Genomic DNA, 14,504 nt, shown 5'->3' with positions numbered 1-14,504 from the left:
AGAACAGTAACTTTTTGCCTTTTGCTTGCCAAACTCAGTGGTTGAGTCTGGTTGTACTAAATAGTAGAGTTTTGGTTTCTGTTTTATTTTATCTTCACAGTTGTTATGCTGTTTTGTCCTTTCCCTCTGTACGAATGTTTCTCAGATTGACTTGCATTCTATTCCTGAAGACTTAAATATCTTGGTGAGTTGGAGGAGAGTGAAGTGTGACAGCAATGGCTGTAGTATACTCTCATAGCCAGCATACTGGAAATGCATAATGCTTCCTCTTGTGGTGGTAACTGGTATTTTTTGGGGAAAAAAGCTTTCTACATTTTTCATATGGGGAATGACTGTGAGGTGAAGATATTCAATGGAAATCTTTAATTGAGCTATGTCCTTGTTGTTTGTGATACTTTTTCTTTTGTTGGGGTTTTTACTGTTCTTGATGTTAAATCCAAGACTGCGGTAACAGGTTGCACTTCAGACTTATCAAAGTGCTATTAATAGAAGCTTTTATAGCTCTTAACCAAATCTACAAAAGCACCCATAAGCCTGAAACACCATTTCTGTAGTGGGAGTTGGACAATTCTGGCTCACTGTCTGGTTTGAGAAAGAACTGAGGAATGTCAGTGAAGAATTTGAAAGCCTATAAGGTGAAGTGTATGCTTGTTTTCATATGAATCATACTCTCAATATGTTAAATAATAAAAGACCTGGAAAGTGATGTTCTTGTCCAGGATGACAGGCAAAATAAAATATTTACATAACACTTTCTTGGAATGTCTTATAAAGAAACACTTTTCAAAAGCAAGTTATGTTGGCAGCATCTTTCTTGAACAAAATGTAGAGTGACTTGTAGTATTTGGACATTGGTTGTTCTGTGACTAGCTAATAACAAAGTATACTGAAAAGATCTGCTGTAAAATGTTGTCACGTTGGCTGTTTTGTTTAAACTTCCCAGTAGCCTCAAGCCCTTCTGGTTTCTCCATTGACTGTGCTGTTAAAACCTCAGTATCTCTTGTCTAATGTCTTCAATGCTTGCATACATTAATGGCCAAGATGACTATGAAGAAGTCATGATTCGATTTGCCTTAGCTGGCTGCAGTGAGATAGAAGAACCTCTAATCAAGATAGCATTTTCTTTCCAGAAAGAGTTAAGCTACAGGGAAGTCTCCAATGAACAGGTCTAGGTCTCTCCCCGCTAGCACCTCCACTTCAATTGAGACAATGAGGTGGCATTTGCTGAAGTACTGTTGATGTCTCAGTGCTCTGCAGGGAATAGAAGTTGAGAAAAGTTGGTCAGACCTGTCATAGGCAGTTTTTGTACCCACACAAGCGACATGGACAGTGTCAGGAACAACCTTAATGATCTGCCCTTCTGAGAGCATGAGGGATTTCAGGCATGATCTGGCCTCTTCTGACTGATCTTTGTAGTGTAAGTAGAAACAAGACTGTTTAATTTACAGTAGTATTTCATACCACCCAAACCGGAACTGGAAGTCATGCTGCCTTTGCTGCATTGCACAATTAACCAGGCATAGTTATCCCTTGTGCGGGAAGAAGCTCCTAAGTACCAGCTGACTCGCATGGAGCTGTTGTGTAAAGTTGAGCTGAAATCTTTGTCCTGAAGATTCAGGCAGGGATCACTGGCCCTGCAGCACCCACCTCATGATGTTTTGGGATTTTTTTGTCCTGAAAAAGAATTTGCGTAGAGCTGAAGCTCTAGTGTCCTGGGAGTACGCTAGCCACATACAGGCTAATGTGGAAGTGGTGAGCATGCTGTTGGAAGTAGGGCTTTGCGGAGAGGATTTACTCCTGGAGTAGGAAACAGCCTGTCTGCTAACCTGCTGTGTGATAGCAGTGAGCTCTGACTTGAATCTGAATGAGAAACATTCTTCAGCAGTGTCATGGGAGGATTGTCCTTTACACCTGGGAGTCCACTTTCCTCGGTGAAGAGGGTGGCTCTGGGTGCAAGTATGAGGATTTGGAGTTGATTTTCTGCAGCTGCTGATTCTGCATCTCTGAGGGACATCATCTTTTGAACAAAATGTGGGTTTTTTTAATTGTTTCTCTTTCTTTACATGCTACTGCCTGGGGGTAAGACCACATGGCGCACCAGCAGTTTCCTTAAGTTGTGCATGCTTTAGCAGGAAGTAATTATCTCAGTGATTATTTCATTTCCCAGCAGTACCATTCTTACCCTGGCTGGTAACTTGAAAAACTGCTCTCCTAAGATCTTGATAATCTTGTTTACATGTTGTGTGGAAGGTGGGGCATGGGGGTTTGTTTATAGCTTACCTGGTTATGAGACATGAAACACTTGAGTAAAATGCTTTCAAACTCCATCATTCCTTAAAGACAGCAGATTTTTACAGTAATTGTGTGTTCTCAGAAATAGACTTGAAGGGCAGGATGTTGCCCTTCTGTTTTCTGTCACAAAATGCCACTTACCAAGCCAAGTGGGATCTGCTGTTCCGCTGATGATACTTCAAACTTGTCAAAGCACCTGACTGTGGAAGGAAAAATACTTTATCATGTCCATCTTTGAGATTCAGTGTCTGTGGCAGTCCTTAAGTGTTCTGAAGCGTCATTTTTGGGTGTCTGCACCCAGGTCAGTTCATCTACTGAAGAATGTTAAGGCTATGTATAAATTATGCCATGTCCTAGCTTGCAAAGTGGTACATGAAATACCTTTTTGTATATAGACCCTAGGCCTAAACAGCTAAGCTCCTTGCCAGGAACTATTTCAGCTTGCATGAGAACTAAGGCACAGTTTGGCTTTATAGAGTGTATGTACCACTGTTCATTTGTGTTTGATTTTTAAAATCCAGGGTACTGTAAAGACAACACAAACAGAACTTTCTGTTTGGGTACCTGTCATTGCTGTGTGAAAGACCAGAGCAACTTAGAGATGTTTTATACACACTAGAGATGTGATTTGTCCCTCTTGATCACAGTTGGTGGAAAACTTGGCTTCTGCTGCCTGGACTTGATCTTGAATCCTGGGAAAGGAAGTTAACTCTGTTAGCTAACTGTGTTAGCCTTGCAAGAGTCAAACAACAAGGAGCAGTTCAGGAGTGAATGCTGGGGCTCTCTCCATGCTACAAAGCTCATATTGCTGCTGCTGTAGGGATTGCTTTGTGGGGTGGAGCTCAGGAGGTCACCTGGGAGAGAGATTCTTCAGAATAAAAGGCTAAACAGTAAAACTGGTCTTTTGCCTTATTTTCATGAAATGTCACGTTAGCACAAACACACCAGCAGTGTGGGCTGCAGCATGGAAGCTCTGGCACTAAATCCATGGAGAGAATTTCAGAAAAAACTTTATTTTTTTTTAATTGGAATCAGCATGAATGTATGATTTAGTAACTATATTTTATATACATATAACAGCAGAAACTTTACATTCCATCTTCAAACTGCTGAAATAGAACTTCTGTTTTAAAATTTTTTTACAAGCCAGAAAAATAATTGCCACTGTTTCTGTGTGGTCATGCAAACTGTGTAAGTTACAGGTTTACTTCATCATGATGTAAAAATGCTGCTTTTAAGGAAGCAGTTGGTTTGCACTCTGACAAATGTAGCAAAATATTTTTAAATGGAGTGTAAGGCCATACCAATTTTTTCTGTGTGTGATATATATAATCATGTAGAAAAGACAGGGAGGTCCTTTTTTAAAGGTGGGTAGGGAGAAGACATGTAAGCACTTCATGATTAAGCTAGTTTAGTCTTTTTTGAAGAATTTTACCTCCTAAGTTTTAAGTACAGATACAGTACTTCATACTCTGTATTTCTCTAGTACCTCCTCTGTTCCTGAGGGGGGAGTAGCATAAAAATTAATAAGCATTGACTTTTTCCATTATTTTCTTTCAGACTTCTGTTGTTAATGAACCAGCAGAGGTACTCAGAGAGCACTTCACTCTGCCTTCTTACCTTAACACCAGTGATTGATTCTTGCTCTGTGAATACTTTTTCAAATTATCTCCTGTGAGATGCTGATAGTTTAGCACCTATCTTGCAAGGAAGAAGCTAAAACAGGGCATTGAAATAGTTCATATTCAGCTGTTTTAAAGAAGCTCTTGAAGTTAAAGGGAGAGGTGAGTTTTGTCCTCTTAACAGCAGCTGCCTCTTTTTTTCATATGCTTAAAAGAGTTGATTAAACTGGGGCAGTTTTAATGCCACTACTTCCTTCTGAGGTCTCAAAATTGAAGAATGAAAAGAAAATGCTCTGGCCTTGTTGCCAGTCCTTTCCTGATTAAGAAAAAGCTTGAGGAAAATAGCTATATTCTGATTTTTTTTCTTTTAACAAGCACACACACACAAAATAAATTGCAAAAGTAGTTCAAATCTGGATTTAGTATTTACAAAAGAGCATTGATAAATGGGCTCTGATGGATGGGGTGTGGGGAGGGTACCATCCTCAGTGGTCTGTCCTGCCCTGTTGCGGGAAGGTCTGTCCCACAGCTGAGGTCTTGGTCTGTGTTGGCAAACCCTGTGTTTTTTACCCTGAGCTCCACTTGAGAGTGGAGGGTGACTGGTATTGCCCTCTCTGGGGGGCGGGACAGCGACTGCTGGCAGAGGGATGGGGCAGCCACTAACATTTTATGCTGCGGCTGCTAAACCCAGCCCAGCTGCTAAACCCAGCCCAGCTCATCTGTTAGAGCCCCTTGGCTGTCCCTGGTATAAACAGTATCAAGGCGCTGTTGTATTTTGGAACAAATGAGCTTTAAGTCGAGCTTTGGAAACAAAGATTTTCTTCATACAAATGGCTTACAGATGGAGATACAGAAAATAGGACAAAACAATGCTACTACTTATTAGGCTTTTTTTTTCCAAAAGTTTTTTGGGATGCATTCTTTCTAGATACCAGATTTTTTGAGGTTTGACCTGTGAGGTGAATACTTCTGGGAAACTGAGGCAATGTTTATCAAGGATGCAAAACACTCTATAAGTGCTGAACTGTTCCTACTTCTATTTGGTTTGTATGTTTTCAATTAGAAAGTATTCCTGCTCTGCGTGCGTGTATCTCCCCTCCAAAGTAAAACCAAATGTGCAATGGTTGTCCCGAAGAGAAATATCTTAAGTATTTTTATTTTTCTTCTAAAGATAAATTCATTTACAAAACAATGTAAATGGGTGTGCGTTTATAGTTTGAAGGGAGAAACTCCTGGGTCTTCCCCTCCTTTTTTTTATATCACTTAAGTGTAAGTTTTTTTCATTACTCCTCATCTCAGTTTTAATATAATAAGCATGGTATGCTGTACACTGTGGTGGAATGTGAGTAGACAACACAGTCCATAAAATGTCACTGTCCACAACAACGTTATGCCTGCTTATAGCTGTTGTTTGATCTCAAGTGGGTGGTTACAAACAGCTGCTTCGGACAGGCTTGTGCATCTTCAGGATTCAAAGGCTGCTTCCAGAACGGTGTTCACTGCGATGAAATGCACTGTGACCTTTGCATGTCAGGCCATTTTTGGGTGAAGTCCTTAGGGTGTTGCTTCATCTTTACACCTCTCTATAGATCTCTTTAATTCACTGAAGTTTTACTGTATCTCAAATCCACATGCCAATGGCTTTTAGCACAGTTGCCTTCTACTTCAGTTGTTTTGAAACAGTCATCTCTTTCCTGCAGCTCGGTAAGTCCATGAAAGAGGTGAGCTCTGGCCATGATTAGTGCTGTCAGTCTGTCGTGGCCAGACTCTGGACCACACAAACTTATCTTTTTGTGTAAGAATTCTATTTCACAGTAGGCTTGAGATGCTCCAGGTGGTGCATTTTTCAGGATAATTAATTCCACGTGCATGTGGTGAGTTAAGTCACTTGGCCTTTGTGCCTTAATGTCTGTGTCTGTCACCTCGTACGCTTCTGGAGTTGGCCTGTGTCTCCTGACCTACCGCACCAGTTGCAGGGAGTGCAGTGCTGGTTGTACAGCGAGATGCTCTGACATCACAGTTAGCAGCAAGATGGAGCTCAAAGGCAGAGTTCAAGCACAACAGATCACTCTTCCCAGCGAGGGGAAGGTGGATTACATAGCCATCTCTCAAATTCTCACATAACATCACTCTTTGGAGCTTAATGTTTATTTTAAAAATTCCAGTTTGGATACTCCCAAAGCTGACAGATCCCCAAATTAACCTGCTGTCTTGACCTGATTTAAGGAAGGATGTATCAGACACATGCATTTCAAAACTCTGATTTTTCAACTGCCCTGTCAAGTTCAGTGAGTAACCCTGCTGTGCTGAAGGACTGCGAAGGGGCCATTCACCTGGGGGTGGAGATGCTGTTTTTGCAGTTCTCCACTTTGAGTAGGTTAACTTAGGGATTTGTCAGCTTGGTCTGTGCTGCTTCTGAGCTGCTTTTTGCCTGGTTACTTATGATCTAACCCTGGAATTGGAAGAATGCAAGTGTTTTGGACAGAAACATAAGCAGATTTGGGAAGAGGTGTACAGAAAGGAAACAGTACAAGTTCAGTGTAGGCAAAGGCAGAGCATTTCAAAGCCCTTGTTCAGTTGTTTCCCCAGCCTAGGCAAGCGTAAGGTAAAGGAACTTGTGCTCTCTTCTGCTAAGACTTTGTTGGCTCAGCCTCTAGCTGAGTATTTCTTGTAGAGCTGAGCTCTACTGCTGTGACCAATCGCACTGGCCACAGTTACTTGAATAAAATGGTGAAGAGAGGATATAACAATAGCCTAATTCAGTAACAGTGGGTGGCTTTTTAATTATTTCTCCTGATTAAAAAGTGGTATTGATGCCAAGTGGAGGCATGTATCTGATCAAGGACTTGCCAGGATCGTTCATTGTACTCCTGCCTGCGAAGGATGTACCAGTGTCCCTCACCTTAGCATGGAGTTGTTCAGCAAGATGCATTTCCAGCACTGCTCTTACATCACAGAGGCTGCCCCTTCTCTACTTCCTTTATTTGCTGGTTTCTTGAGCTTTGTTTTCTAGAGGTGATGCTACCCATACTGTACCATACCTCTTCCTCCATGGGACAAGCCAAGCCTCATGAATTCTCTTCCCAGCCCCTCAAAGAACAAGCAGCAGTATTTAAAACCTCAACCCCCAGGAGGAGCATGCGGACTGGGGTTGCAATTGTGACTGCATTTACTACAGTGAGGAGTAAGTACTACATGCTCCTGTGCCTTACCTGAGTCTTGATCTGCCATTCCTTTCTCATCTCTGATGCCTGCCCTCACTCTACTCTTGGGTAGGGAGCTGAACTTTTAGGACTTCTCTACTTCTAACACTGCAGCCTCAGAGGAGCAGAGCTGGCCTAGAAGCTGTGGTCACAACAAGCTTCACAAGCTTCAGAGCTGGCCCTGCTCCTCAGGGGCTCATGTGTTGGTTCTATAGCCCATCACAAGAAACCATGATGAGGATACTTTAAAAAAAAAAAGTGTAAGTGCATATCCAGGAGAGGTGGCTAAGCCACCGCCCTTGGCACAATCTGTTCAATATTGCATAGTTTTAGTTCACTAAAGGTCAATGTTTGGGAATTAGGTATCAAGTTAAGAAACACTGAAGCCCAAGCCCCAATTCTGCTATCATTGGAAGTCATGGCCTGTTGATCTCCTCAGGGCTATGACAGGGCAATGCTGACTTAAGCAACACTATTATCAGGCCTCTACTATCATAGTGACTGTGAGGGTGTCTTTGCTGCAAGGTTGATTCAGGTTTGGGCCTGGAGCTGTAACTTAGTGCCCAAATTCAGTGGTGTGCTCAACCCAAGCCAGCGGGCTCAACTGGGCTGCAGCCTAAAGTTTGATTCATGTTTTTGTCAGATGAGTAACCCAACAGTACCCTGATATCACCAAGTGCCTAAATAACACAGACATGTCCTCTGACAGACCCACTAGGGAAGGGGGTTTCAGCTTGCTACAGTGCTAATAATCCTGGGAGCAGCTTCCCAAAACCCTTAGTAGCAAAAGCAACTTGTGAGCTCTGTGCCCTTCAGACCTGGCAGCTCCAGGCCAGCTCTACCTGTCCCTACTTGTGCCAAGCTTGACTCACCTGCCCTAGCAAAGACACACTTGCAGCTCTAAGCCAGAGCACATAGTTAATGATGGTACCTTGTGCCCCAGTCAGGCTCAGCCAAGTTCCCTGGGTAGTTGAAGAGGGTGTCCTTGTTTGGCTTAAGCTACTTGTGCAATTCAAGTGGCAAATCTATAAATAGAAACTAATTTCAAACCAGGCTGATGGCTTACTTATGGTGGTATCATTCTATGCCCAGGTAAAGATGGATGATTTTATACTGGAAGTGCCAACATACTGGAACCTCAGGCTCGGAACAGGTAGTAGGGTTTTGTATTCTCTCCTTGCTGAGAACTGCTGCTGTCGGGAAGCTACTGAGGTCTCTTGCTCTTGTGTTTTTTGTGCCTGGCTGCTTACTGTTGGTAGGAGTAGTGGCAGCACTAAGCACAACCTGCAATCCCCAGCAGTGATGCTTTAAACGCTGATGGAATTAAGCCAACATGAAGCCATCCCTGCCTTCCCCCAAAGTGGCAACAGCACCTTGTGCTGAATCTGTTCCCAGTGCCTGCGCTCTCCCTGTGCGTGGCCTGGGTCAAATCCTGGCTAACCCATCTCCAGCACTGCTGGGAGCCAGCCCTATCCCATGATGGGCTTCAGCACTCTGTCTATACTAGACCCAGAAGCAGGAATATCACAAACATAAGCCTCCCTTACAATTTCTACTTGGAAGTAAAGTGCATGAGGACTGCAACTTAGGTTTGCTAAACTTGGTCATGACTACTTAATACAATCTTGTAATTCCTGCTGCCAGCTTTGACTCTTGCATCATACCTGTTAGCGCTGTCTGCCCTGGTTGCCAAGAGGAGACAGTGATGTGGCATGCAAACAAACATCTCCTATTGCTTTTTCTTTTCCTTCACCTTCTCTTCCAGTCTATGCCAGGATCCTCATTTGACAATTTAACCAGTAATTTCCTCTGCTAGGTGCTGCAATCATCCCTCTCTTTATAGACTGCGATGTGGTTTGTGTCCTTTACCATGTTACGGTACCAGGAGCTTTGGTCCTTTGCTGGCAGCATGATGCTGGGACATGGTGATAGAATGAGGGTAGAGATGAACCAGGAAAGCTGCAGACCCTACAACTGAAAAGGTCAGCCTTCCTGTGCATTGGATGCCTGCTGAAGGTTGATCATAGGTTGGGATTCCTCACTTGGCTCAGCCTGTGCTCTTCATTACCAAGCTAACTCTAGTATCTCCAGTCCAGGCTGTGCACGGCAGTGTTCCCTCAGCATGGGCTCACCTGAGGGCTGCTCGCCCCAGTGATTCAGAGGAGAATGACTCACCTAGTGCAAGCACCAGCATCTCCCCATCAGCTGCAGGCAGAGCCTGGATTAGCTGAGCGGATGCCCTGTGCGAAATGTGCAACAGCTCCTTACATGTTGCCTGGTTCACAACAGCTTATTTCTTCTGGGGCCCCCTGCTACATGCCACAGTAGAAGGAGGGAGACTGGGCATATAAGAACCTGATTTCCAATAAAGAGCTGCTATATAGCTGGGTCACTGAAAAACATGGAGCTCTACAGGGATAATAGCTAAAAAAAAAAAATCTGCTTTCTGACTTAGGCTGCTTTGCTTTCACACAGAGCATAATCAAAAGAGACCTTGTTGGCCACCCTCGCATTCCCCAGGAGTCCTCCTCATGCATGCTTTCCTATGAGAGCACTTCCCTGGTACCTCTTTTACCCTGCCTGCTTAGGAGAAATGGTTTTATTCACGTATTTTGCCCTGTATTTCCCAAGACACCTATCTGTGCCAAGCCCTTCAAAGGATGCAAAACTGAGGAACTTAGTCCCATAGAAATAAAAGTTCAGGTGGTGAAAGGAGGGAGATGGACACAGAAAAATGCAATATACTTGAAGAAAGAGACTTGTCTAGATTCATTTGAGCAAGAGTGATGTGCAACTGCCCTTAAGAAAGAATTGTTGAGGAGGGGATGGGAAGACTTAAAGGACCTAAAGTAATTTTGAAGATGCTAAAATTAATGAATATTAGCTTCTACTTTGGTACTCATCCTAGCACCCTGAAGAACAATCAAGTGTCTCAATTTTCTACTTTAGTATACTATCTCCATACAAATGATGGAAATCTATTGAAGCAGGAGCCACACAAGATACCGTTTCAGAAGAAGACAGGAGAGTGTAGGTGCTTTTTTAGGAGGGAAGGGATCAGATACTTCTGTCTCTGAACTGAGCTCTGCGGGATGCTCCAGCAGGGCAGGACCTGCTTGCAGTTACCCAGACAGATGCCCGATGTCCAGCTGGCAGGCAGTGACCCCAGACCTGCAGCTGCACTGGTAGGGTTGGATTTTGAGGGAGAAGGGGTCTGTGTTATGCTGTCTACTGCTACTGGAGGCAAGGTTTTAGAGCAAGGAATGGATTATTGAAAGAGTCTTATCCCTGTGTCTTTGGCACAAGGATAAGAACGATATTTTATTAAGGAATGGTAGTACAGTACAAAAATATGATTATATAAAGTCTGTGGAAAAATATGGCACCATTTAAAATAGCCTTTTCTCCTTTCATATGTTCCTTTCTGTTTAAAAATGTATATTATAAGTATTTCTGATCTTTTTTTCTACCAGCATTAGGCAACCAAGCAAGGTCTTCAAATTACAGTTAAGATAAAGGACAACCAATAGTGTACTTTGAATTGCCTTGGATTTGCCTTAAAGATCTTCAGAAGAGGCAGAAGAAAAAGAAAAAAAACTTCTAGGAAAGACTGGGGTAAGCAAAAAAAAAAGTTTCTGATCACAGGACTTGAGAATATTCAGTGTTGAAATTGTTTGATGCTTTTAGGAACAAAGTCCCCCAGCCCTGACCAGCCAAGGCTTCTAGGACAGGAGGAATGAGGGCACTACCAGACCCATGGAGCAAATGACCCTGCCCGTGTGTTTAAAGGCAAGCGGGTGCTTTGCCAGGGTCAAGGCTAAGCCTTGCTGTCTGTAGCAGACCATGTGTTTACTGGTCTGTCCTGGACCCTCCTCAGCACCTCCCTCCCTCAGATGGTACTGGGATCCCACATGGAAAGCTGCTTTAATCAGGAATTAAAGTGGGAAAAACTCATCTACCTGACCAAAAAAATATTAAGTTTATCCTACTTTTTTTTTTCTTTTCCACAGTTATACGTAAGGAAAAATAATTCCTGCTTATAAAGTGATACATTTCCAGCAACATCTGGAAATAATATTGTTTGGGCTAAAGCTCTTATTCCAAAGAGTCCAAGTGAATTAGGACCATGTTTTCTCTCTTTACTGCCAGATTGACTGCTGTCTGTTATATTCAGAGGATTTGCTTCTGAGCCTTGCTCTTGACAAGACCTCACTATTACAGAGTTAAGTTTCATTAATATGCCTGGAAGATACTCTGTAATACGAAATCCTGTACATTCTTACTAATAAATATAATTGCTGGCACTATTAAAGTAGCCTGCTTTGGAGATGAGATAGGTTATCAGAGCAAGTTCTGTTGCAATACAGAGATTAAACACAGCCTAGTACAAACGGAGAAAAATATTTGATTTTGAAAACTGCACAGACTTGCCAGGGACTCCTAGGACGGTCTAAGGTTTTTTCCACGTGGTGAAACTGTCTGGCAGGACGTTTGTGGGACAACCATCTCAGCACCATCAGACCTTTGCCAAGACCCCGGCATGTTTCACATTGGGATGTGAGCGCTGCTCACTGTCACCGTGCAGGCAGCCCTGGGGCTGGAAAATGGCCCGAATGGAAACTGGCTGCTTAATGAAGAGAAAATAATACTGCTTATGGTGAGCATCAAACACGCCTAGTGGTTGGCAGAGTTGAACTGGATGCAAAGGCAGGCTGGTAAGCGTGTAATTCTTATTTCAGTCCCTGAACTCCCATGGGCTCCACAAGCAGCTGAAGTATTTCTGTATGAGCAGGAAATGCAAGCATCTTCCTGATTATTTCTAGTCCTTAATTTGCCTTCCACTGGCCTCACTCAGTGCCAAGAACTGACACTGGAGCTCTAGTGAAGCAGTAACTGTGAGCTTATCTGCATCGCCAAGCAGTAGGTCTAGGATGAGCGTGGGATTCCTCTCCGGTCTTGAGGCCCTTCTCTAAGCTGGAGCAGAATGAAGTGAGGTGGGAACATGTTCCTTCTTGCCCTGGTCTTGCCCTTGGGATGTAGGATCAAAACTGACTTGGGTGGGAGGACAGTGCACAGGATTTGTTGACAACCTGTAGGCATCTCCCTAGAGCAGTTCCAGTTAGGAAGGAAACCCACAGCCCTGCAGCTGGCTGTGCCCTGGTGAGCCATCCCAGATAGCCTGAGGAGACCAAGAAGTTGTATGAACTACGACCAAATTACCTGACTCCTGGGCATAGGAGGCAGGACCTTTTTTGACCAAATGACAGTGATTTGCAGTTGTTCCCCTGTGTGAGCAAGGAGCTGCACTGCATGGGCTGCCAAGCATCTGCCCTGTTGCCGGGCAGGGAGGGGAATTCCCTGGATTTGCTCCTTCATCTCAGACAAGGACACACCGTTCAGAGCAATTGCGCAACCCACCATTGGCACAACCGGCCGTCGCGCATGCAGGGAGAGTTCAATAATTTAGCAAGCAAAACCAGAGCCAGCAGCAGATTTGGGCTCCAGCCAAGGCTCGGAAAGTTGTCCTAGCATCAAATAACGGTTCTGCTCGACAGCTTGAGATCTCCCTTCTTGGGAAAACACTGTCTGTTGGGGGAAGGAGAAATCCTCAGCCCACACGTTTTCTGCTGCTCCAATCGAGGGAAGGGGGGAAGGGGCGTATGTACTGGTTCACACTGGTATCGCATAACCTTTCCCTGTCTCAGCAGTGTAAAGGGAGTCAGAAAGCTAGGTGGCCTTTGCCAAAATGTTAGGAAATATTCCCATTTGCCCTAGTCCACTCAGTGACCATCATGTGTTTTTTCTTTTTTTTCTCTCCTTTTTTTTTTCCTTGTTGTTCATATCCTTTGTTTCTTTTTTTTCTTTTTTTCTTTTTTTTAAACAAAGTGTATTAGTGCTGGTGAAAGGTGCTGAATTGGCAACCTCGGAGATGGGTGTCCCTCTTCCCAGCCCAGGAGAGCCCTGGTGCTTTCTCTGGGCTTCCTCCTCTTGGCACCGACCCTGTGCTAGAACAGCTCGCAGGTTCCTGTGCTCCACTGCCCTCTCCCATAGCTGCCTCTTGCTGCACTGGTTGGGAGACCCGTGGCTGACCATAGGCTCTCCCACCTTCCATCCCAGGCTTGGATGGTGCTGACCTGGGCCAGACTGGACCTGACAGTGCTGGAGGGTGTTTTGCTGTGAGCTGCTCTGGGGGATGCAGCTTCTATAAGCAGGAACCTGTTTGTTCCTCGAGCGAGCATCTTATCTGCAGCCTGGGCCAGCTGAGGTGCAGTCCTGAGCATGAGACAGGAGTGATGGGAGAGGAGGGAGAGTGGAAGCACCCCTTGGGTGCCACTTATCTCTCTGTCTTCATTTAGTGCCTAATTCAGACCTGACCCCAAGTGCTTCAGTGCAGACTGATTGTCTCCCTTTCGTAGTCTCTTTTTACCCGCCTTGCTAAAGTGCAAATGAACACGACTGAACCACCCCGGGTTCTGCAGCGCAGCTCACGCCCAGGTCCCAGAGAGGCAAGTGGGGCATCAAGCCCTTGACTTGCTCACGTCAGTCCCGAGCCAGGCTTTTGAATAACACCCTGGAGGCGTTTGGCGCGTCGCCCCCAAATGCAACGCCAACCTGTGCTACCGCTTGGCCAAAGGAAAACCCCTTTGCTGACCCATTCCCACCTCCCTCCCCCCCTTCCCCATCCCCACCAAACTGTGCCAGCCTGCCCTGGGACTCTGCTGAGCAGCAGAGAAGGGCAAAGCAACCTGTTCTATCTTCCTATCCACGTTAAAGCTAAATGCAGCACCAAAATAGATACAAAAATAGAGTTTTGGGTCTATCGGCCCAGCTTCGCTATTAATATTACCGCTATGAAATGTCTGAAAATAAGAGCCGCTCTCTCTGTACACACCTTTCCCCCCACCCACCCCTTACCGACAGTATTGCCGTTCGCCCGGTCCTGTCGCAACAAGGCATGAATATGCCTGTTTTCTCTATATTTTAAATATAACTTCTGCTTTAACTCATTCAACACTTCCCCCATTGTAAACAAACATGGCAGAAAGGGGTTTGGAGACACACAAAAAAAGGAAAAGAGCTGTTTTAAAAAATCCTTCATCATTTCTAGTGTTCTGAATAGTATTTCTGACTCCTGGGACTCAAATCCTGCCAGGTCATTTAAAAGGACAGACGGTACCTGCGATTTCTGATGAAGGCCCTGATGTCCTTCTCGTGTTTCCCATTGGATGCTCTCTGATGGGGATGAGAGAGATAATGTATTTGCTTTCCTCTATCCAAAAGTCACAAAGTGTTTGATCAGCAAACCCGTGACTAAAAAAAGTAAATATATTAAAATAAACAACTACCCACAGCCTCTTTCTTAAGTTTCCCCATCTATCCAGTTTTC

The sequence above is a fragment of the Balearica regulorum genome, chromosome 14 (genome assembly GCF_011004875.1).
Source record: "Balearica regulorum gibbericeps isolate bBalReg1 chromosome 14, bBalReg1.pri, whole genome shotgun sequence".
In the NCBI taxonomy this organism is placed as follows: Eukaryota; Metazoa; Chordata; class Aves; order Gruiformes; family Gruidae; genus Balearica; species Balearica regulorum.
Note: the sequence above shows the minus strand (reverse complement) of the source record.